General features: G+C 41.2%; 1 long non-coding RNA gene across 3 annotated transcripts in view; it reads right to left on the reverse strand.

Annotated features, from left to right (window-relative positions):
* The window catches only part of LOC105611754 (uncharacterized), a 206,166-nt gene that overhangs the window by 128,446 nt on the left and 53,150 nt on the right, over positions 1-24,570 (reverse strand). Inside the window, exon 2 of one of the 3 annotated variants that reach the window (XR_009600710.1) lies at positions 7,352-7,627. The exons of the other annotated variants lie outside the window; for them this stretch is intronic. This is a non-coding gene — a long non-coding RNA (uncharacterized LOC105611754). The remainder of the gene's footprint in view (positions 1-7,351; positions 7,628-24,570) is intronic. 3 annotated transcript variants of the gene reach the window in all.

The raw sequence follows: 24,570 nt of genomic DNA on the forward strand, positions 1-24,570 counted from the left end.
ATTTCTACTTAGGGTAATGGAAACATTTTGGAAGTAGATACTGATGATGGTTGCACAGCATAATGTATTACTAATGCCCCTAGATTATACAGTTAAAAGAGTTACATGGCAAATTTTATGTTACATATATTTTACCACATTCAAAGGAGGAGGGACTGGCACAGCCTTTGCTATTTTTTCCCCCTTGGCCCCTTCTTTCTGCCCAGAGTACAGATAATGCCCACATTGGTACAGGAGACAAGCAGACAGCAGGAGGTGACAAGCATGAGGATGAAAGTCAACATATTAAAGATGAAAGAGCACCAGGGGCCAGCAGCCTGACCATCTCAAACGGTGACTCCCCCCAGGTTTTTAAGGATAAGAGAAAAGTAAATTCCTCTTTAAGATAGACGGTAAAGCATCTGCCTGCAATGCAGGAGACCCGGGTTCGATTCCTGAGTGGGGAAGATACTCTGGAGAAGGAAATGGCAATCCACTCCAGTGCACTTGCCTGGAAAATCCCATGGAGGGAGGAGCCTGATAGGCTACAGTCCATGGGGTCGCAAAGAGTCGGACAAGACTGAGCGACTTCACTTTCACTTTAAGATACTTAGAAAGTTTCAGTTACTTGCCACTGAGCACACTCCTCACAAATACAGCTCCCCTGGTGCCTACTCTACATAATCAAATATCTGCACATGGCATTGAGGACCCTTCCCAGTCTAGCCCTAAGTTCCCTTTGTAGACGCTCTGCACCCTCTTTTTCTCAAGTAAACTCCAGACTCTCACTTTGCATTTTTCTAAACATAATGCTCACCTCTCTGCATCTGTGCTTCTGCTCATGGCAGTTCCCAATTGCAATGTCCTTTCCTATCGTCTCCTCTCAGCCATCCTTCAAACCCAGCAAGACTTCCCCTTACTCTAGCAAGATGTAAAGATTCTCCTTCTGAACCTTCAACACCTTTGTATCGCACGCATCGCCAGTGTCTTATCCATCAGCGAGTCTATTCTACTTTCACATCCTGCAGGAAACTACTTCCAACTACGACCACTGGTCATCCCCTTACTGCAGGCCTTGCTTAGCTCACACCTAGACAGTCAAAATAGCCTCCAGTTGGCCTCCTTATTCTATTTTTGCCTCTTTCCCTCCAATCAACTTCTACTACAAAACTGTCTTATTAAAAATAAAAGGCTTGAGGACTTCCCTGGTGGTCCAATGGTTGAGACTCTGTGCTGCCAATTCAGAGGGCGCAGGTTCAACCCCTGGTTAGGCAACTAAGATTCTACATGTCATGGGGCACAGCCAAAAGATATTTTATACATACACACACACACACGCATGCTCAGTCACTCAGTCATTTCTGACTCTGTGTGACCCCATGGACTGTAGCCTACCAGGCTCCTCTGTCTATGGGATTCTCCAGGCAAGAATACTGGAATGGGTTGCCATGCCCTCCTTCAAGGGATCTTCCTGACCCAGAGATCAAACTGTATCTCTTGCATCTCCTGCATTGGCAGGCAGATTCTTAATCACTGGGCCACCAGGGGAAGCACCCCCACCCCCTCCGCTACCATGACATACACACAATCATATCATTGCCCTTCACAAATCCCGCAGGTAGCTTCCTAACACATTAGAATAAATTCCAAGCTCCTTTCCCTGTTTGGCCTATAAACCTATTCATCATTTGGTTTCTGTCTGCCCCTCCAAACTCAATCTTTATCCCTTTTCACGTGTGTGTGTGTGTGTGTGTGTGTGTGTGTGTGTGTGTGTGTGTGTGTTTAAACTAGATTGGTCTTCTTCTGTTCCTTGAAAATGCCAACCTAATTCCAGCCTTAAGACATTTGCACCTGATGTCCCCTCTGCCTGGAATAATCTCGTGCCAAATCTACACATGGCTGGTACCCTCGTTACTAAGAACTCTCTACTCAAGTATCACCACCCCCAAGAGTCCCGCCCTGACCACTTTATCTAAAGTAGACCCCACAGGACCACTCTGGAAGGTTCACTCTGTTTCTCTTCATTACATTTCTCCACAGCCCTCCCAAGTTTAAATTCATTTTCATTTTCTTGTTTACTATAGAGCTCCCCACTAGAATGTCAGCTCATTAGGGCAGGAGCTGTATTCTGTTCATCCTTGAATCTCCAGCATCCACCGCAGTGCCAGGCACACAGGAGGTTTGGAGACTGTAACTCATCCTGCTTGTGTACCACCTGTTGTACCTGGTTTCATTATCACCACTAGGTGGGGACTGGTAACACCAAGGCATCTTCAGCATTTGCTTCAACTCAGCCTCCTTCTCCCTTCTTTTATCTTTCCACCTACTCCCTGCCCCTATTACAAGTTCAGATCATCCAAATAATGGCACGGTGAAGGAACAGCTCAGTTTCTGGTTAAAGTCTGTCAGGGAACTCTGATCTTACTAACAAAGATCTTCCTTACTCTGTAAGTACTCTCATCTTACTAACAAAAAATTGCCCTCACCAAAAAGATTACCTACTACAACACGATTTTGATGCTAATTCTTTTCATTTCAGTTTTCTTTCTCTATTTCATTAGAAAAAGCAAAGCCACTTTGAATCCCTCTTACAAAGAAGGGAGGCAGACATTTTAAAATACAAAAGATGACATAAAGTTTAATATCCAAATAAACAGAAACAATGACGGCATGAAATTTAGAAGGACAGAATCACTAGTTACCAAGAGTCTGTGCATGTAAATAAAAGTTAGCTACTCTATTTCTGCTCTAAATTATTTGGCTAAATGACTGACACTGAAATCTAAGGTTCCAAGTTTCCCCACTATCCCTTGCCAATACCAGCCTCACTCCAGACAGCATGTCTGCTGGAGCTATGTCCATGATGGAAGTCCTGATGATTAAAGTCTTCAGCATCTACATCATTTCAGATAAAATGATGAAAACCACAGCCCCCTTTAATGCACATTGCTTGGTGAAAGAAGCCAACCTGAAAAGGATTGGCTGTGGGATTCCAACTACAAGACATTCTAGAAAATACGTTTAAGTATCAGTTCAGTTCAGTTGCTCAGTCGTGTCCGACTCCTTGTGACCCCATGAATCGCAGCACGCCAGGCCTCCCTGTCCATCAAGAACTCCCGGAGTTCACTCAGACCCACGTCCATCGAGTCAGTGATGCCATCCAGCCATCAAGTATAGAGGCAGTAAAAAGATTAGTGGTTGAATGTAGTTAATAAAACTAAATTGTATGCTCAAAATTGGTTAAAATTCTAAGTTGTATGTTTATTTTACCATCATTTTTTTAAATGCAAAAAAATCAGCAATTGCTGGAGTTTCAGTGGAAGAGGTGGGAAAGGATGAGAGAGGAGTCATGGAGGATGGTTAGGGCAGTGAAACTATTCTGTATGATGCTGCAATGATGGATACACGTCATTACATATTTTTCAAAACCCATAGAATATATACCACAGAAAGTTAATCCTTATACAAAGACTATGGACTTTAACAATGATGTCTCAAAATTGGGTCATCAACTGTAGAATAAATGTTAGTAAGGTGAGATGTTCTAACAGAGGAACCTGAGGGGAGGCAAGGGAAAGGGGCAAATGAGAACTCTCTGGACTTTCAGCTCAATTTTCTATAAACCTAAAACTGCTCTGGAAGATATAGTCTATCAATTTTTTTAAAGTCCCTTTTCTGGTCATTTGCATCTACTCAAATAGAAAATTTTTAAAAGTCCTTAGTGATGAATTATAGATTTGGGATGACATTACCTTAATTACATGTTCATATTTCTTAATTACTGAATGACTTTTCTGTTTAATAAGTATTTTTAAATATCAAACAGCTGATGGGGAAGATATTAAATGTCTACTTTTTACAAGGCTCCATGATAGACACTCATATTTTAAAATAACTAAACCAAAATATTTATTCAAAATTGCCCCAGGGGAGGGAAAAATTAGTATTTTCACGGCCCTCTTCCTAGGTGCAGAGGTTACCTTGCTCCCCATTCTCCCCAGCAATGCTAGAGGAAGTGGGGCTGTCTCTCCTCTCCTCTGTACATTTTTATGGATTCCTCAGCTCCTCTCAAAAGATAGAAGATAATTTCTCAGAGCAAACAGCCACATTGATATTCATGGGATAAACGGTTTGTAACCGAACAGCAACACCCCACTAATGTAAATTTCATACACAGCTTCCAAAAGGTTAAACAATGCTACTTAGCTCTACTGTGCCCGGAAAGCAAATGACAGCTAGAGGTACAACCTTGGAGCCAGGAGGAGTCCTTATGCAGAAAGTTCTCCCAGTCCGAAGGCCTTACTCTCCACTTGGGAGGGGAATTATTCACAGTCAAGAGTCCCCTGAAAGCAAATGATCCAGCACACACACAGACAAGCCCCACTCCAAGTGAAAGACAGAGGAAAAGGACGAAGGGAGAGAGGGAAGACGGACTTATTTTCAAGTTTGCTCTATGAATATGTATTTTTAATCAGCTCTTCCAAATATGCTTGCTGCGTGTCACTCTCCTCTCCACTGGTCCTTAACTGTGCATTCTGACTCCACCCCCTCCCTGTGATTCAATCAGTATTTGAGTACCAAGGAAATTAACAATGAAGAATTCACACAACTTCTTTGCCCCCAAGGAGTTTTATAATCTGTAAGGAGTAAGACAGTAAACAAACTAATTTCAGATGGTGTTCAAGACTGTGAAGAAAAATAAAACTGGGTGATGATGTAACAAGGAGAGAGAGATGGTGGCAGGGCGTTTGGTGTACTGAGTTTAGATAACTGGGTCATGAAAAACTCCCCATAGAGATGTGAGATTTAAACTGATAACACAATGAAGAGGAAGCATCAATCATCTAAAGATGTAAGGGCTCAGAGTTTGGGATTAGCAGATGCAGACTATTCTATATAGAATGGATACACAACAAGGTCCTACTGTATAGCGCAGGGAACTATACTCAATATGCTATAATAAACCATAATGGAAAAGAATACGAAAAAGTGTATGGTATATATATGTGTGTCTGTATAACAGAGTCACTTTGTTTTATGGCAGAAATTAACACAGCATTGTAAATAAACTACACTTCAATTAAAAAAAAAAAAAACACTAGCAAAAGAAACGCATTACACTAAAAATACAGAAAGATGTATAGAAGTCCCCAGGCAGCAAGAGCCTTCCACATTCAAGACTAGGAAGGACACGTGTGTCCAAGAAGAGTGGAAAAAGTGGAGGTCAAGGGCCAGGTCGTGGAGGGCCTTCAATCATTCTGGGTTTCATGCTGCATAATAGGGAAGCAACGAAGGATTTTAACTTAAAAAGCAAAATAACATGATATATGATTTTTAAAGACTGATTTTACCATGATGTGTGCAAAAGACTGTAGAGGAACAAGACTAGAAAAGGAGATGCATGGGAATTGGAAGAGGACCAGGTGAGAGGGAGTGGCTGCTTGGACCACCAGGTGGCAGTGTCCCACCTAGACCCCACAGCACAACCAAATATGCCCAACCCAGGGGACACTAGGGTCAAAATCCAGCCAGGGCCCAGCTTGGAAAGGAGCTGATTCAAGCTGAAAATAGCAGCCTTTAGACAATGGCACCCCACTCCAGTACTCTTGCCTGGAAAATCCTAGGGATGGAGGAGCCTGGAAGGCTGCAGTCCATGGGGTCACTAACAGTCAGATACGACTGAGCGACTTCACTTTCACTTTTCACTTTCATGCATTGGAGAAGGAAATGGCAACCCACTCCAGTGTTCTTGCCTGGAGAATCCCAGGGACGGGGGAGCCTGGTGAGCTGCCGTCTATGGGGTCGCACAGAGTCGGACACAACTGAAGCGACTTAGCGGCAGCAGCAAGCAGCAGACAATGTGCCCATTCCAAAGGAATTTCTTTTTCACACGTGAAATTGACTTTTCTGCTTGGGAGCCCCTTGAATGAGTTTGATGGGGAGAAGAGCCTCTGTTTGGAAATACCATAGAGGGTGACCTGAATACAACTTGCTAATAATAGATTTAATTTGTGGTGAGTGAAGAAAGAATTAAGGGCAACTCCTAACATTTTTGGCTGGAGTACCATGATGGGTTGCTCCACTTACTGAGATGTGGGAGACTGGAAAAGAATTGTGTGATGCTAAAGACCAAAAGTTTTGTTTCTAACATGTTGACTGAACTGTCCATTAGAGATCACATGGGCAATCACGTAAGGGGAGAGTTTGGAAAGAGGAGATGAGAAAAGGGGATGGAAATTGGCTGGAGGGTGGCAAGAATCAGAGATCAGAGGGAAAAGTCGGCAAATTCCACATTTGACTCATTCAGTCACCAACACTCACTTATGCGATGAAATAGGACATGAAGACTGTTCCAGAAATAGCTGCCTGGCAGGTGGAAGCTGTGTGGTGCTCACTCAACATGTGCTTTATAGCTCATTTTCAATCAAAGCCTCTCATATAAATCTAGACAGCAGATCATCTACAAATTTCATTAGCTATATTTGTGCAGAATCTCAATTTGACCATAAAAAGAGAATGTTTAATATAGTTTAAGGTTCAATGGCCTTTCTTTTTAAAAGGAGACAGATGAAATGGCCACAGATTAATGCTTCCGGTCATCCTCGATATATCAGAGTGACAAAGACAACAGAAAAGAGTGGATAGTACAAGTATGAATCCTGAAGAAAAAATACAGGATTTAACTGTCTTCTACTAAACTCTCCTTAAAAAATTATTTTCTCTAATTGTTTGCACATCATCAGTTCAGTTCAGTCGCTCAGTCATGTCTGATTCTTTGCGACCCCATGAATCTCAGCACGCCAGGCCTCCCTGTCCATCACCAACTCCAGGAGTTCACTCAAACTCACGTCCATTGAGTCGGTGATGCCATACAGCCATCTCATCCTCTGTTGTCATAGCATCTGACAATTGCCTCCTGAAGCTACTTTCAGAAACCAAGTATCTCACACTACTCGAAGAACAACCCTATCACCTTTTAACACCCTTCTCCCTTGGGTACAGATAGGTACTATGTGCATATGCTATTAATAATGAAAACAAAACATTCTGCAATAATTTTGGCCAGATCATAAATATTTATAAGGTCTTGGATGAGTTCATACACATTTTCATATCATTTAAGAAGAGTTGTCCTAATGAGCACTTGACCTAGATTTCAGTCTTGACTATGTCCTTTGCTTGTTGTTACTTTGTATGAAGCAGTTGCCAACAGTCTGTTTAGCTGTAAATAGGAAGGACCTCTCTGGCTACTTCACACAGAGATGAGCTAATAAAAAGAAATGAGGCTGTGTAAACTTACCTGCCGTGTCTATTGCTAGGAAAAGTGAGCCCAGGCCCATTATAAACTCAGTGTTGTCCTGAAATTTCTTACCTTGTAATTGCTGGAATATCAGAAATCAGATGTGTCTGGACTACTTGATACAAACACAACGCCAAGTCTGTGTTCTTCACACTAGCACATAGCAGTTGATTAATTGAGATTAGTTTTGTGCAATCCATGTTTCCTTCATTCCTCACCAAAGAGAGGTCAGAGATGAATTCGTTCAAGCTTGTTTTTAAATTTGAGGAAAGCAAAACCCAAATAGGTGAAGGGACAGATGAAACTTCTGGTTTCACAGTAAATCTCTCTCAGCCTGAGTTTCCCCGCCTGTTAAATAAGGGAATTAAACTAGATAAGTATTTTTAAACCTGTGTGAATCTGCTATACAGCAAGGGAAACTCAGCTTGGTGCTCTGTGGTGACCTAGAATGGTGGGATGGTGATGTGCGTGAGGGGGGTCCAAGAGAGAAGAGATATACATATACCTATAGCTAATTCACATCATTACAGACCAGAAGCTAACACAACACTGTAAAGCAATTATACTCCAATAAAATACATGCATACATACATTAAACTGTATTTCACAGCAGAGCCCACCCACAGAGAATGTGGTCTCCCTCCAGCCAGAGCAGCCTGCCGATTGGGGACTGTATATTTCAGTTCTACAACAGTTCAGTTCAGTTCAATTGCTCAGTAGTGTCTGACTCTTTGCAACCCCATGGACTCCAGCACGCCAGGCCTCCCTGTCCATCACCAACTCCCGGAGTTTACTCATTTATGTCCACCGAGTCAGTGATGCCATCCAACCATCTCATCCTCTGTTGTCATCTTCAGTTTGCATAAGAGTAGTTTTAAAAAGAATTTCAAAAAGGATTTCATGCTGCTACTGCTGCTGATGCTAAGTCACTTCATTTGTGTATGATTCTGTGTGACCCCATACATGGCAGCTCACCAGGCTCCCCCATCCCTGAGATTCTCCAGGCAAGAACACTGGAGTGGGTTGCCATTTCCTTCTTCAATGTATGAAAGTGAAAAGTGAAAATGAAGTCGCTCAATTGTGTCCAACTGCTAGTGACCCCATGGACTGCAGCCCACCAGGCTCCTCCGTCCATGGGATTTTCCAGGCAAGAGTACTGGAGTGGGGTGCCATTGCCTTGCCTTCTCCTTCATGCTGCTAACAACAGCTAAATATTTTAAATCACTTCTTTGTTTATGAAAGTTGACAAACTAGCTGGGCTGAATGGTGATTGCAGGCTTCTGGGGGCTAGAATACGGTCTAAATGTTAATGACTTCAGGCAGTTCAAAGCTCTAAAATTCATCTGGTCCCCACACCTTCCTTTTGTCTTATACCAACCCAAAGTACCTGCCAGGTCTCAAATTGCCCCTACCTCCCTTCCATCCATACTGGGGGGAAATCCTTGCTCAAATTCTTATTTCCAAGTTTAGGATGCCAGTGTGGCTGCTATGAAATCTACCAGCAGCTTAAACAAGAGAGATCACGTCTCTCTCCCACAGCTGTGTAAGCAGCCCAGGGCTGTGGCAGCTCCATGGTGTTTGCGTACAATATCCTTCCTGTCTTGTCCTGCCAACCTCAACCTGCCTTTAGGGATCAGGGAGCCCAGATAAAGCTCAGGATTCCTAAAGACAGAATGAAAGAAAGGTGACTGGGAGACAGCTATTGGTTTATACCACATCTTCACTATCAAAGTTTAAACTCTGGGGGCAGAGACCATAAGGGAAGTATCCTCATACCCTACATGATGCCCAGTGATGGATAAAATCTGCACAAGTAGCAGTATAACACTCATTTACTTTAAGATGGAAACCAACAGGGAAAGGAACAATTCTAAGTAATAAAAGCAGCTGAGCACAAGGGAGCAACTCAATTTTGGACATCCTTAACTTGAATGTTTGTTTGGTCAAATTGACAATTATATAGACTGTAGGGGCAAAGACTGGGCTGGGAATATAAATTTGGGGTGCTTACCATGCAAATAATAGCTAGAGCTTTGGACGAGAAAGTAGGGGAAATGGAGGTAGGAAAAAAAGAGGGTCAAGGGCTTCCCTGCTGGATCAGTGGTAAAGAATCCACCTACCAATGCAGGAGACACAGGTTTGATCCCTGGTCCAGGAAGATCCCGCATTTTGTGGAGCGACTAAGCCTAAGCACCTGAACAATTGAGCCACAGCTGCCGAAGCCTGCACACCTAAAGCCTGTGCTCTGTAACGAGAGAAGCCCCCTCAGTGAGTAGCCTGCCCACCACAACTAGAAAGTAGCCTTCACTCACCACAAGTAGAGAAAAGCCCATGTAGCAGGAAGACCCAGCACAGCCAAATAAATAAATAACATTATCTTAAAAAAAAAAAAAAAAGGAGGTTCAAGAACTGGGTCAGGGAGTATGTTAACATTTAGGGTCGAGATAAGGATAAACCAGTGAGTGAGACTGAGAAATGGCCCAATGAAAGGGTTTCAAGAAAGTGGTGGTGATCAGTGGTGTCAAATGCTGCCAGTTAGGCAGAAAATAAGGAATCAGAAGTCAATACTGGCTTTAGCAAGAGGAAGTCAAATGTCATTGATTACTGATTGAGCAGGACGTTAAAAACAAAAAAACTGACTGGAATAGGCTAAGAGAGAAGGAAAAAAAAAAACCTAGAGACAACAGCATAGATGATTCTTCCAGGGAATTCTCCTGTAAAGGGGAACAAAAAATGGAGTGCCACTGACAAGGACATAGGGGAAGTAAGGGTCAATAAAACTTTAGATGTTTAGGGAAATAACCTGGTCCATTGATAATAGGAATGACCTATTAGAGAAAGTTCAGTGATGGAGTTGAGAGGGGATGATTATAGCAATGTTCTTGGGCAGACATCACCAACTAGTCAATACTGAAATCAGATTGATTACATTCTTTGTAGCTGAAGATTGAGAAGCCCTTTATAGTCAGCAAAAAAAAAAAAAAAAAGACTGGGAGCTGACTGTGGCTCAGACCATCACCTCGTTATAGCAAAAATCAGGCTTAAACTACAGAAAGTGGGGAAAACCACTAGGCCGTTCAGGTATGACCTAAATCAAATTCCCTATGATTATACAGTAGAGGTGATGAGTAGATTCAATGTATTAGATCTGGTAGACAGAGTATGTAAAGAACTATGGACAGACATTCATAACATTGGAGGCAGTCAACAAAACCATCTCAAAGAAAAAGAAATGCAAGAAGACAAAGTGGTTATCTGAGGAGGCTTTAAAAATAGCTGAGCAAAGAAGGGTGTGGGTGTGGGTGTGGCATAAACCCTCTTGGAGGAGGTCACCATTAACCCCACCACCGAGCCACAGAACTTATATAGGACTGCGGAAACAGACTCTTGGAGGGCACAAACTAAACCCTGTGTGCGCCAGAACGCAGGAGAAAGGAGTAGTGACCCCACAGGAGACTGACCCAGACCTGCCCGTGAGTGTCCAGGAATGGCCTGCTGCAGGGTCAGGGGCACTGTGTGAGGCAGGAGTTCACCATTTCCTTACCTCCACCATAGTTTGGTCTCAGGTCAAAAAACATGGAGGGAACACAGTCTCGCTCATCAATGGAAAAGCGAATTGAAGATTTACTGAGCATGGTCCTACCCATCAGAATAAGACCAAGATTCCCCTACAGTCAGTCTCTACAAATCAGGAAGCTTCCATAAGACTCTTTTCCTTATCAGAGGGCAGACAGAATGAAAACCAGAATCACAGAAAGGTAATCAAATGATCACATGGGCCACAGCCTTGTCTAACTCAATGAAACTATGAGTCATGCCGTGTTGGGCCACTCAAGATGGACGGGTCAGGGTGGAGAGTTCTGACAAAAAGTGGTCCACTGGATTCAGTTCAGTCATTCAGTCATGTCCGACTCTTTGGGACCTCATGAATCACAGCGCGCCAGGCCTCCCTGTCCATCACCAACTCCCAGAGTTCACTCAGACTCACGTCCATCGAGTCAGTGGTGCCATCCAGCCATCTCATCCTCTGTCATTCCCTTCTGCTCCTGCCCCCAATCCCTCCCAGCATCAAAGTCTTTTCCAATGAGTCAACTCTTCACATGAGGTGGCCAGAGTACTGGGGTTTCAGCTTTAGCATCATTCCTTCCAAAGAAATCCCAGGGTTGATCTCCTTCAGAATGGACTGGTTAGATCGCCTTGCAGTCCAAGGGACTCTCAAGAGTCTTCTCCAACACCACAGTTCAAAAGCATCAATTCTTCGGTGCTCAGCTTTCTTCACAGTCCAACTCTCACATCCATACATGACTACTGGAAAAACCATAGCCTTAACTAGACGGACCTTAGTCATCAAAGTAATGTCTCTACTTTTGAATATGCTATCTAGGTTGGTCATAACTTTTCTTCCACGGAGTAAGCGTCTTTTAATTTCATGGCTGCAATCACCATCTGCAGTGATTTTGGAGCCCCCCAAAATAAAGTCTGACACTGTTTCCATTGTTTCCCCATCTAGAATGGCAAACCACTTCAGTATTCTTGCCATGAGAACCCCATGAACAGTATGAAAAGACAAAAAGATATGACAGTGAAAGATGAACTCCCCAAGTTAGAGGGTGCACAATATGCTACTGGAGAAGAGTGGAGAAATAACTCCAGAAAGAATAAAGAGACAGAGCCAAAGCAAAAACAACACCTAGTTGTGGATGTGACTGGTGATGGAAGTAAAGTCTGATGCTGTAAGGAACAATATTACGTGGGAACCTGGAATGTTAGGTTCATGAATCAAGGCAAATTGGAGGTTGTCAAACAGGAGATGGCAAGACTGGACATCGATATTTTAGGAATCAGTGAACTAAAACAGACTGGAATGGGTGAATTTAATTCACATGACCATTATATCTACTACTGTGGACAAGAATCCCTTAGAAGAAATGGAATATCCATCATAGTCAACACAAGAGTCTGAAATGCAGTTTTTCAAAGCAATCTCAAAACCAACAGGATGATCTCTGTTCATTTTCAAGGCAAATCATTCAAATATCACAGAAATCCAAGCCTATGCCCCAACTGGTAATGTTGACGAAGCTGAAGTTGAAGAGTTCAATGAAGACCTGCAAAACCTTCTAGAACTAGCACTAAAAACAGATGTTCTTTTCATTAGAGGGGACTGGAATGCAAAAGTAGGAAGTCAAGATATACCTCAAGTAACAAGGAAATTTGGCCTTGGAGTACAAAATGAAACAGGGCAAAGTCTACTAGAGTTTTGCCAAGAGAATGCACTGGTCATAGCAAACACCCTCTTCCAACAACACAAGAGAAGATTCTACACATAGACATCACCAGATGGTCAATACCAAAATCAGATTGATTATATTATTTGCAGCCAAAGATGGAGAAGCTCTACACAGCAAACACAAGACTGGGAGCTGACTCTGGCACAGATCATGAATTCTTTATTGCCAAATTCAGACGTAAATTGAAGAAAGTAGGGAAAACCTCTAGATGATTCAGGTATGACCTAAATCAAATCCCTTACGATTATATGTGGAAGTAACAAATACTTTCAAGAGATTAGATCTGATAGAGCACCTGAAGAACTATGAATAGAGGTTCCTGATATTGTACAGGAGGCAGTTATCAAGACCATCCCCAAGAAAAAGAAATGCAAAAAGGCCAAATGGTTGTCTAAGGAGGCCTTACAGACAGCTAAGAAAAGAAGAGAAGTGAAAGGCAAAGGAGAAAAGGAAAGATATACCCATCTGAATGCACAGTTCCAAACAAAAGCAATGAAAGATAAGAAAGGCTTCCTCAGTGATCAATACAAAGAAATAGAGGAAAATAATAGAATGAGAAAGACTAGAGATCTCTTCAAGAAAATTAGAGATACCAAGGGAACTTCATACAAAGATGGATACAGTGAAGGACAGGAATGGTATGGACCCACCAGAAGCAGGAGATATTAAGAAGAGGTGGCAAGAATACACAGAAGAACTATGCCAAAAAGATCTTCATAACCCAGATAATCATGATGGTGTGATCACTCACCTAGAGCCAGACATCCTGGAATGTGAAGTCAAGTGGGCCTTAAGAAGCATCACTATGAACAAAGCTAGTGGAGGTGATGGAATTCCAGCTGAACTATTTCAAATCCTAAAAGATGATGGTGGTAAAGTGCTTCACTTAATATGCCAGTAAATTTGGAAACCTCAGCAGTAGCTGCAGGACTGGAAAAGGTCAATTTTCATCCCAATCCCAAAGAAAAATAATGCCAAAGAATGTTCAGACTACCGCACAATTGCACTCATCTCACATGCTAGCCATCTACAGGGTCGCACAGAGTCGGACACGACTGAAGCGACTTAGCAGCAGCTTAGCAGCACATGCTAGCAAAGTGATACTCAAAATTCTCAAGCCAGGCTTCCACAGTACATGAACCATGAACTACCAGATGTTCAAGATGGATTTAGAAAAGACAGAGCAACAAGGAATCAAATTGCCAATATCCATTGAATCATCAAGAGAGCAAGAGAGTTCCAGAAAATCATCTATTTCTGCTTTATTCACTACAGCAAAGCCTTTGAGTATGTGGATCACAACAAACTGAAAAATTCTTCAAGAGATGGGAATACTAGACTACCTTACCTGCCTCCTGAGAAATCTGTATGCAGGTCAAGAAGCAACATTTAGAATTGGACATGGAATAACAGACTGGTTCCAAATCGGGAAAGGAGTACGTCAAGGCTGTACATTGTTACCCTACTCATTTAACTTATATGTAGGGTACATCATGCAAAATGCCAGGCTGGATGAAACACTAGCTGGAATCAAGATTTCCAGGAGAAATATCAATAACCTCAGATACGCAGATGACACCATCCTTATGGCAGAAAGTGAAGAAGAACTAAAGAGCCTCTTGATGAAAGTGAAAAAGGAGAGTAAAAAGTTGGCTTAAAGCTCAACATTCAGAAAACTAAGATCATGGCATCTGGTCCCATCACTTCGTGGCAAATAGATGGGGAAACAGTGGAAACAGAGAGAATTTATTTTCTTGGGCTCCAAAATCACTTCAGATGGAGACTGAGCCATGAACTTAAAGATGCTTGCTCCTTGCAAGAAAAGCTATGACCAACCTAGACAGCATATTAAGAAGCAGAGACATTACTTTGAGAACAAAGTCAAGCTATGGTTTTTCCAGTAGTCATGTATGGATGTGAGAGTTGGACTAAAAAAAGCTGAGCACTGAAGAATTGATGCTTTTGAACTGTGGTGTTGGAAAAGACTCTTGCAAGTCAAGGAGATCCAACCAGTCCATCCTAAAGGAAATCAGTCCTGAATATTCATTGGAAGGACTGATGCTGAAGCTCCAGTACTTGGCCACCTGATGTGAAGAACTGACTCCTTGGAGAAGACCGTGATGCTGGGAAATATTAAAGGCAGGAGAAAAAGGGGACAATAGAGGATGAGATGTCTGGGTAGCATCACTGACTCAATGGACATGAGTTTGAGAAGCTCTAGGAGCTGGTAATGGTCAGGGAAGCCTGGTGTGCTGCAGTCCATGGGTCACAAAGAGTCCGACATGACTGAATGACTAAAACGAGCAAAAAAGAGAAGCAAGGGATAAAGGGAAAGACATACTCATCTGAATGCCTAGTTCCAGAGAATAGCAAGGAGAGGTAAGAGGGCCTTCTTCAATGAGCAATGCAAAGAAATAGAGTAAGATAATAGAGTGGGAAAGACTAGCCATCTCTTCTTGAAAACTGGAGATGTGAAAGAAACATTTCATGTAAGGATGGGCATGATAAAGGACAGAAATGGTAAAGACAACAGAGGTAGAAGAGATTAAGTAGAGGCGGCAAGAACACACAGAAGAACTGTGCATTATCTCAGATTGGTTATCTCAGCCCCTACAGATTGGTCACTCACCTAGAGCCAGAAATCCTGGATTGTGAGGTCAAGCGGGTCTTAGAAAGCATTACTAGGGACAAAGCTAGTGGAGGTGATGGGATTCCAGTTGAGCTATTTAAAATACTGAAAGATGATGGTGTTAAACTGCTGCACTCAATATGTCAGCAAATTTGGAAAACCCAGCAGTGCTCACAGGACTGGGAAAGGTCAGTTTTCAACCCAATTCCAAAGAAGGGCAGTGCTAAAGAATGTTCAAACTACTGGGCAATTACACCCACTTCCTATGCCAGTAAGATTATGCTAAAAATCCTTCAAGCTAGGCTTCAACAGTACTTGAATCTAGAACTTCCAGATGTACAAGCTGGGTTTAGAAAAGGCAGAGGAATCAGAGATCAAATTGCCAGCATTCATTGGATCATAGAGAAAGCAAGAGAATTCCAAAAAAAACCATTTACTTCTGTTTCATTGACTACTCAAAAGCCTTTGACTATGTGGATAACAACAAACTGTGGAGAATTCCTAAAGAGATGGTAACACCAGACCATTTTACCTGTCTCCTGAGAAACCTGCATGCAGGTCAAGAAGCAACAGTTAGAACTTTATGGAACAGTTGACTGGTTCAAAATTGGGAAAGGAGTATGACAAGCCTGTATATTGTCACTCTGCTTATTTAACTTATATATAGAGTACATCATGCAAAATGCTGGGCTGCATGAGGTACAACCTGGAATCAAGATTGCTGGGAGAAGTATCAGCAACCTCAGCTATGCAGATAATACCACTATAATGGCAGAAACTGAAGACGACTAAACAGCCTTTTGATGAAGGTGAAAGTGAAGAGTTAAAAAGCTGGCTTAAAACTCAACATTCAAAAAACTAAGATCATGGCATCTGGTCTCATCACTTCATGCAAACAGAAGGGAAAATAGTGGAAGCCGTAACAGATTTTATCTTCTTCGGTTCCAAAATCACTGCAGATATTGACGGCAGCCGTGAAATTAGAAGACACTTGCTTCTTGGAAGGAAAGCTATGACAAACCATAGCTATAGACAGCATATTAAAAAGCAGAGACATCACTTTGCCAACAAAGGCCCATATAGTGAAAGCTAGGGTTTTTCCAGTAGTCATGTATGGATGTGAGAGTTGGACCATAAAGAAGGTTGAAAGCAGAAGAACTGATGCTTTCAAATTGTGGTGCTAGAAATATACTTTTGAGAGTCCCTTGGACAGGAAGACAATCAAACCAGTCAATCCTAAAGGGATCAATCCTGAATATTCATTGAAAAGACTAATGCTGAAGCTCCAATACTTTGGCTACCCAATGCAAACAGAGACACATTGGAAAAGACCCTGGTGCTGAGAAAGACTGAGGACAGGAGGAGAAGATGGTGGCAGAGGATGGGATGGCTGGATGGCATCACTGACTCAATGGACATGAACTTGGGCTAACTCCAGGAGATGATGAGGGACAGTGAGGTCTGGCATGCTGCAGTCCATGGGGTCGCGAAGAGCTGGACGTGACTTGGTGACTGAATAACAACATAGTCCAGTTACCAACTTTGCTCAACTCAGCAATTCAGGCTTGAATCCTGAACTTGCCCACTTGGTAGCCTAGAAAGACAGTACAATTATTTCACTATTTCTACCCTCACCTGGAGATTAGCTGTGTAAACTCAAGGAGATGATGTGTTTAAAGCAGTTAGCTCAGTGCACAATGCCTAAGTAGTTCTCAAATGTTAGCTAGTAATGGTAGTTGTAAACACCATTGCAACATAAAAACTGTGAAATACAGACATAAATTCTTGGAGGCCTAATTCAGTTGTGGATGACTTTATTTCTACAATGGCTGAGGATTCTAAAATTCACAGTAGTATTAGACAGACTGGAAAATTTCTAAATATCACCTAACAAGCCTTGGCCTTCCTCAAATATGGATTTCACATCAAAGTTCAGGTGTTTTATATTGAAGTTCATAAGAGTTTTATCTATTTCTAGAGAAAAATACCAGCCTTCTCCAAAGACTACATAAAAATTTTAGTTACAAATCTGGCTTTCTTAGATGTAACCCCGCCAATGGACCCTAGACATTTTCCAAACAAACTCCACATAGGAGAACATCTTAGGAGTATAATTTGTAAAATAATAACTGAAAGATCTAATCTAAAATACCATATCTCTGGAACTTCCCTGGTGGTCCAGTGGTTAAGAATCTGCCAGCCACTGCAGGCAACACGGGTTCGATCCCTGGTCCAGGAAGATACTACATGTTATAGAGCAGTTACGCCCATGCACCACAACTACTGAGCTATCAGTTTAGAGCCTGCCAGCTGCAGCTGCTGAGCCCTCAGGTCCCAGACCCCATACTCCACAAGAGAAGCCACCACAGTGAGAAGCCTGAGCACAGCAACTAGAGAGTAATCCTCGCCTGCAGCAACTAGAGAAATCCCTTGCAGCAGTGAAGATCCAGCACTGCCATAAATAAACAAATCTTTAAAAAGAAAATAAAAAACCATTATCTGAATACCAAGGAAATACTTTTGTTAGTTTTAATTAAGGTACAATGAACACATCATAAAATTTACTCTTATACAATTACATGTACTCTTATACAATTATATGTTTGTTCGATTTTTTAGCAGATTCACAAAGTGGTGCTACCATCTACCCCTGTGTAATTCCAGAACATTTTTGTCATTTCATAAAGAAACCCAATACCAATTAGCAATCACTCCCCATGCCCCACCCCCAGCCCCTGGTGCTTTTAGTTTTCCTAAGGCATGATAATAGGATGGTTATTTTTAAAGAGTTCTTATGTTTTGTAATATGTACTAAAAGAATGATGAAATGACACCTGGGAATTGTGCAAAATAAGCCAAGGATGGGAATATAGTTAAAAGAAAAAAAAACAGATTAGCCACGAATCAATAATATTAAATTAAGATACTATCTGGGGGGACTTCCCCGGTGATCCAGTGGATAAGAATCTGCCTCTGGGGCTTCCCTGGTGGCTCAGTGGTAAAGAATCTGCCTGCCAATGCAGGAGACACGAGTTAGATCCTTGATCGGGGAAGATCCCACATGCTGTGGAGCAGCTAAGCCCCTGCACCACAACTATTGAGCCTGTGCCCTAGGGCCTGGGGGCTGCAACTACTGAAACCCACATTCCCTAGAGCACATGGTCCACAACAACAAGAGAGGCCACCACAATAAGAAGCCTGTGCACCGGAACTAAGAGTAGTCCCCAGTCACCGCAAATAGAGACAAAGCCCACGCAGCTCACCCAGCACAGCCAAAGACAAACGGTTTTTTTTTAAATTTTTGTTTCATATTCGCTTGAAATCCTCCAAAATGAAAAAGCTTAACTAAACAAATGTGACATATTGAACTTCAGAGAAACATTTAAATCAAATCTATCTAAGACAGACCAATCTAATATAACCATTTAACCCTAAAAACAATGAAAAGCGGACCCTAGGTAACTACAAAAGATGAAATGGAAATTTTACATTCCTAAACATGCAAATATAAAACATTTTACCTTTATCCAACTTTGTGTTCAATCTTTCTGTTCCCTTCATCAAATATCTATCTTCTGTAAGTAACATATAGCTGGATTTTGTTTTTTATCCAGAGCAGAGCAGCCTTGCCTTCTGATTGAAATATTTAGTCCATTAATTACCAGTAATTTGATTTAAATACACAATTTTCCTTTTTTAACTTCTCTCATCTTTCAATATTTCCATTTTTCTTCTTTTGAGTCAAATGTATTATTGTTTCATTTTTTCTTATCTATTTGCTAGCCTTCCCTATTCTTTTACCCTAGAGATTACAGGATGTGTCACCAACATGGTAAATCTCATGGAAATTAATTCATTATACCACTTCCCAGACAATACAAGAATCCGAACACATAATCCATGTGGCCCTCCCACATTCTGTACTAATATTGACATGTGTACTCAGGTATTTACCGTTTTTTTCTCTCTCAATGTTTTCCTGTATTTCTAGGTTCCTTTCTGAGGTCATATTCCATTTTCCATTTTTCTTAGTGTCTCTTTCAGCGTGAATGTCCTAATGATGAATACTTGTGTTGTTATTGTTCATTTGAGATGTCTTTATAGTTTAACCTTATATGTGAAGGATATTGTCATTCGCTATAATCTTTTTAGCAATTTTAAAGTAGCATTTTATTGTCTCTTGGCTTTGATTATGTGTGTTTGGTTTGTTCTATCTGGCTGCTTTTGTAATTTTCTCAATATCTTTGGCTTTCAGCTGTGTTAAGATGTGTATAAGTGTAGCCTTCTTTAGATTTATCCTTACTGTTCTTTAATCTGTGGCTTGATATCCTGACATCCTTAATCAGTTTGGGGAAATTCTCTGCCAATATGTTTTCAAATATTTCTTCTGTCCCTTTCTCTCTTCCGTTCTCATTAGACAGCTTAGATCACATGCATGTTAGCCCTTTTCACATTATTCTGCCTGTATTTCATTTTCTCTATTTTAGATCCATTTCTTCTATTTCTGAATGTAAGTTTTTTTTTTTTCTGATCTTCCAAATCAGTGATATCTAATGGGGTGATAAATTAACTGTATTCTTAATTTCAGTTATTGCAATTTTCAATTCTAGAACTTCTATGCAATATAAAAATAAATAAATGTTAGGTCTCTGGTGAAATATTTCATTATTTTGAAGTTTTTACCTGGTAACATCAATATCTGGATCATGAGTTAGTCTGTTTCTATTATCTGTATTTTTATTTAAAGCTCTGGATAATGTTTCAATTCTCCAGAGATTTTCTTTAGCTTCTGACAGGCATTTAAAGCAGAATCTGCTCACCTTAACCCAATCAAGAACTATGCAAATCAAAGTTGAATTTGTCTTTTAATAGCCCAATATATTCCTCATTCCCCTTTATTCCTAGGGAATGGTCCTTCAGGGGTCCCAACCAAAAATCCTGAGTGTTTACCAAAACATGTTTACCTTGGCAGACTCTGAACTACAGTTGTATTCTCTCTAGCAAAATGAAAATATTGATAACCTAGCTTACTTTTAAGCTAATTTGCACCTGGGAAGCCAAGGAATGCTCCAAGGAGAAAGTACAGAATGCTGGACTGATGGTGGTAGTTTTCCATTTCTCTGAGATCTTGGCCTCTGAAGTCCTAGTTGATTTATTACCCTGAAATGTCAACTTTGCCTCTGCATACCCGTAAGTTTGCTAAAATTTCTACTCAGTTTCTCAACTTCCCCACTCATGTCAATTAAAAATCAACAAATGCCTTTAGGAATAAAGTAGTATAAAATGTTAAACCCAACATATTTCCCTTCTCTCTTGGATCTCGGCCCTTCAATTCCTCACTGATTTGGTTGCTCTCTGACTCTTTCAAACATATTACCGTTTTTATATTTTGTTGAACTTTTTAAATTGTTGTAGGCATGAGACAATGTTCTGCAAGCTAGTCCAGCCAATCTAGAGACAGATCCTACATGTTTGTATATAGTAATTACATAAAAAAAACAGTGGTTCCCAATTCTTGATCTCAGAACCTGTCTATTAAGGAGTCCTAAGAGCTTTTTTCATTTTTAAGTGATATAGATCTATTAATATTTACCATATTAAAATGAAAATTAAATTATAAAAGATGGTTTTATTTACATGCTTTAAATATTTACTAATTTTAAATACTACTAATAAATGTATTACAGATTAACAAATTTCTATAACCTTTTCCTCCTAATCAAAACATTGGGAGAAGAGTTCAAATTTTTGCCAATCTCTTTTGTGTTTAGCTTAATAGAATAGAGTTGGCTTCTGTTACCCGATTCTGCATTCAATCTCTTGGCATATATCATTCTGGTTAAAGTATATGAAGAAAATCCAGCCTCATACAGACATGTAAATGAAAAATGGAACAGTATTTTAATAGCCTTTTCTGGTATTCATGGATTTTATGGTTTATACTACAGCTAAACTAAAGGAGGGGGAGTTTCTTAAATGTTAGCTGCAATCTGAAATCTGAAACTGTATCAGTGAACTTTATTTTACCAAATTATCTCTAGTGGTGAAGAACCCACCTGTCAATGCAGGAGATGTAAAAGACAAGGGTTCGATCCCTGGGTTGGGAAGATCCCCTGGAGGTGGGCATGGCAACCCATTCCAGTACTGTTGCATGGAGAATTAGGCAGGAGGAGAAGGAGATGAAAGAAGATGAGATGGTTGGATGGCATCACCAACTAAATGGACCTGAGTTTGAGAAGCTCTGGGAGTTGGTTGGCTGCACGGGCATAGGAGGGCTGAGAGGAGCTATTCCATGTTCAAGGTCAGGAGGGGTGGTGGTGAGGAGATACCCCTCATCCAAGGTAAGGAGCAACAGCTGTGCTTTTCTTGAGCAACCGTGAAGAGATACCCCATGTCCAAGGTAAGAGAAACCCAACTAAGATGGTAGGTGTTGTGAGAGGGCTTCAGAGGGCAGACACACTGAAATCACAATCACAGAAAACTAATCAATCTAATCACATGGACCACAGCCTTGTCTAACTCAATGAAACTAAGCCATGCCATGTGGGGCCACCCAAGACAGGCGGGTCATGGTGGAGAGGTCTGACAGAATGTGGTCCACTGGAGAAGGGAATGGCAAACCACTTCAGTATTCTTGCCTTGAGAACCCCATGAACAGTATGAAAAGGCAAAATGATAGGATACTCAAAGAGGAACTCCCCAGGATGGTAGGTGTCCAATACGCTACTGGAGATCAGTGGAAAAATAACTCCAGGAAGAATGAAGGGATGGAGCCAAAGCAAAAACAATACCCAGCTGTGGATGTGACTGGTGATAGAAGCAAGGTCCGATGCTGTAAAGGGCAATATTGCATAGGAACCTGGAATGTCAGGTCCATATATCAAGGCAAATTGGAAGTGGTCAGACAGGAGATGGCAAGAGTGAATGTTGACATTCTAGGAATCAGCGAGCTAAAATGAACTGGAATGGGTGAATTTAACTCAGATGACTATTATATCTACTACTGTGGGCAGGAATCCCTCAGAAGAAATGGAGTAGCCATCATGGTCAACAAAAGAGTCTGAAATGCAGTAGTTGGATGCAATCTCAAAAACGACAGAATGATCTCCGTTCGTTTCCAAGGCAAACCATTCAATATCACAGTAATCCAAGTCTATGCCCCAACCAGTAATGCCAAAGAAGCTGAAGTTGAACGGGTCTATGAAGACCTACAAGACCTTTTAGAACTAACACCCTAAAAAGATATCATTTTCATTATAGGAGACTGGAATGCAAAAGTAAGAAGTCAAGAAACACCTGGAGTAACAGGCAAATTTGGCCTTGGAATATGGAATGAAGCAGGGTAAAGGCTAATAGAGTTTTTCCAAGAGAATGCACTGGTCATAGCAAACACCCTCTTCCAACAACACAAGAGAAGACTACACATGGACATCACCAGATGGTCAACACTGAAATCAGACTGATTATATTCTTTGCAGCCAAAGATGGAGAAGCTCTATACAGTCAGCAAAAACAAGACTGGGAGTTGACTGTGGCTCAGATCATGAACTCCTTATTGCCAAATACAGACTTAAATTGAAGAAAGTAGGGAAAACCGCTAGACCATTCAGGTATGACCTAAATCAAATCCCTTATGATTATACAGTGGAAGTGAGAAATAGATTTAAAGGACTAGATCTGATAGATAGAGTGCCTGATGAACTATGGAATGAGGTTCGTGACATTGTACAGGAGACAGGGATCAAGACCATCCCCATGGAAAAGAAATGCAAAAAAGCAAAATGGCTGTCTGGGAAGGCCTTACAAATAGCTGTGAAAAGAAGAGAAGCGAAAAGCAAAGGAGAAAAGGAAAGGTATAAGCATCTGAATGCAGAGTTCTGAAGAATAGCAAGGAGAGTTAAGAAAGCCTTCCTCAGTGATCACTGCAAAGAAATAGAGGAAAACAACAGAATGGGAAAGACTAGAGATCTCTTCAAGAAAATTAGAGATACCAAGGAAATATTTCATGCAAAGATGGGCTCGATAAAGGACAGAAATGGCATGGACCTAACAGAAGCAGAAGATACTAAGAAGAGGTGGCAAGAATACACAGAAGAACTGAACAAAAAAGATCTTCATGATCAAGACAATCACGATGGTATTATCACTCACCTAGAGCCAGACATCCTGGAATGTGAAGTCAAGTGGGCCTTAGGAATCATCACTACGAACAAAGCTAGTGGAGGTGATGGAATTCCAGTTGAGCTATTTCAAATCCTGAAAGTGCCGTGAAAGTGCTGCACTCAATATGCCAGCAAATTTGGAAAACTCAGCAGTGGCCACAGTACTGGAAAAGGTCAGTTTTCATTCCAATCCTAAAGAAAGGTAATGCCAAAGAACGTTCAAACTACCACACAATTGCACTCATCTCACATGCTAGTAAAGAAATGCTCAAAATTCTCCAAGCCAGGCTTCAGCAGTACATGACCGTGAACTTCCTGATGTTCAAGCTGGATTTAGAAAAGGCAGAAGAACCAGAGATCAAATTGCCAAGATCCATTGGATCATCAAAAAAGGAAGAGAGTTCCAGAAAAACATCTATTTCTGCTTTATTGACTATGCCAAAGCCTTTGACTGTGTGGATCACAATAAACTGTGGAAAATTCTGAAAGAGATGGGAATACAGACCACCTGACCTGCCTCTTGAGAAATCTGTATGCAGGTCAGGAAGCAACAGTTAGAACTGGACATGGAACAACAGACTGGTTCCAAATAGGAAAAGAGTACGTCAAAGCTATATACTGTCACCCTGCTTATTTAACTTATATGCAGAGTATATCATGAGAAACGCTGGACTGAAAGAAGCACAAGCTGGAATCAAGATGGCTGGGAGAAATATCAATAACCTCAGATACGCAGATGACACGACCCTTATGGCAGAAAGTGAAGAGGAACTAAAAAGCCTCTTGATGAAAGTGAAAGAGGAGAGTGAAAAAGTTGGCTTAAAGCTCAACATTCAGAAAACGAAGATCATGGCATCCGGTCCCATCACTTCTTGGGAAATAGATGGGGAAACAGTGGAAACAGTGTCAGACTTTATTTTTTGGGCTCCAAAATCACTGCAGATGGTGACTGCAGCCATGAAATTAAAAGACTCTTACTCCTTGGAAGAAAAGTTATGACCAACCTAGATAGCATATTAAAAAGCAGAGACATTACTTTGCCAACAAAAGTCCGTCTAGTCAAGGCTATGGGTTTTCCAGTAGTCACGTATGGACGTTAGAGTTGGACTGTGAAGAAGGCTGAGCGCCAAAGAATTGATGCTTTTGAACTGTGGTGTTGGAGAAGACTCTTGAGAGTCCCTTGGACTGCAAGGAGATCCAACCAGTCCA

The sequence above is a fragment of the Ovis aries genome, chromosome 5 (genome assembly GCF_016772045.2).
Source record: "Ovis aries strain OAR_USU_Benz2616 breed Rambouillet chromosome 5, ARS-UI_Ramb_v3.0, whole genome shotgun sequence".
Classification (NCBI taxonomy): Eukaryota; Metazoa; Chordata; class Mammalia; order Artiodactyla; family Bovidae; genus Ovis; species Ovis aries.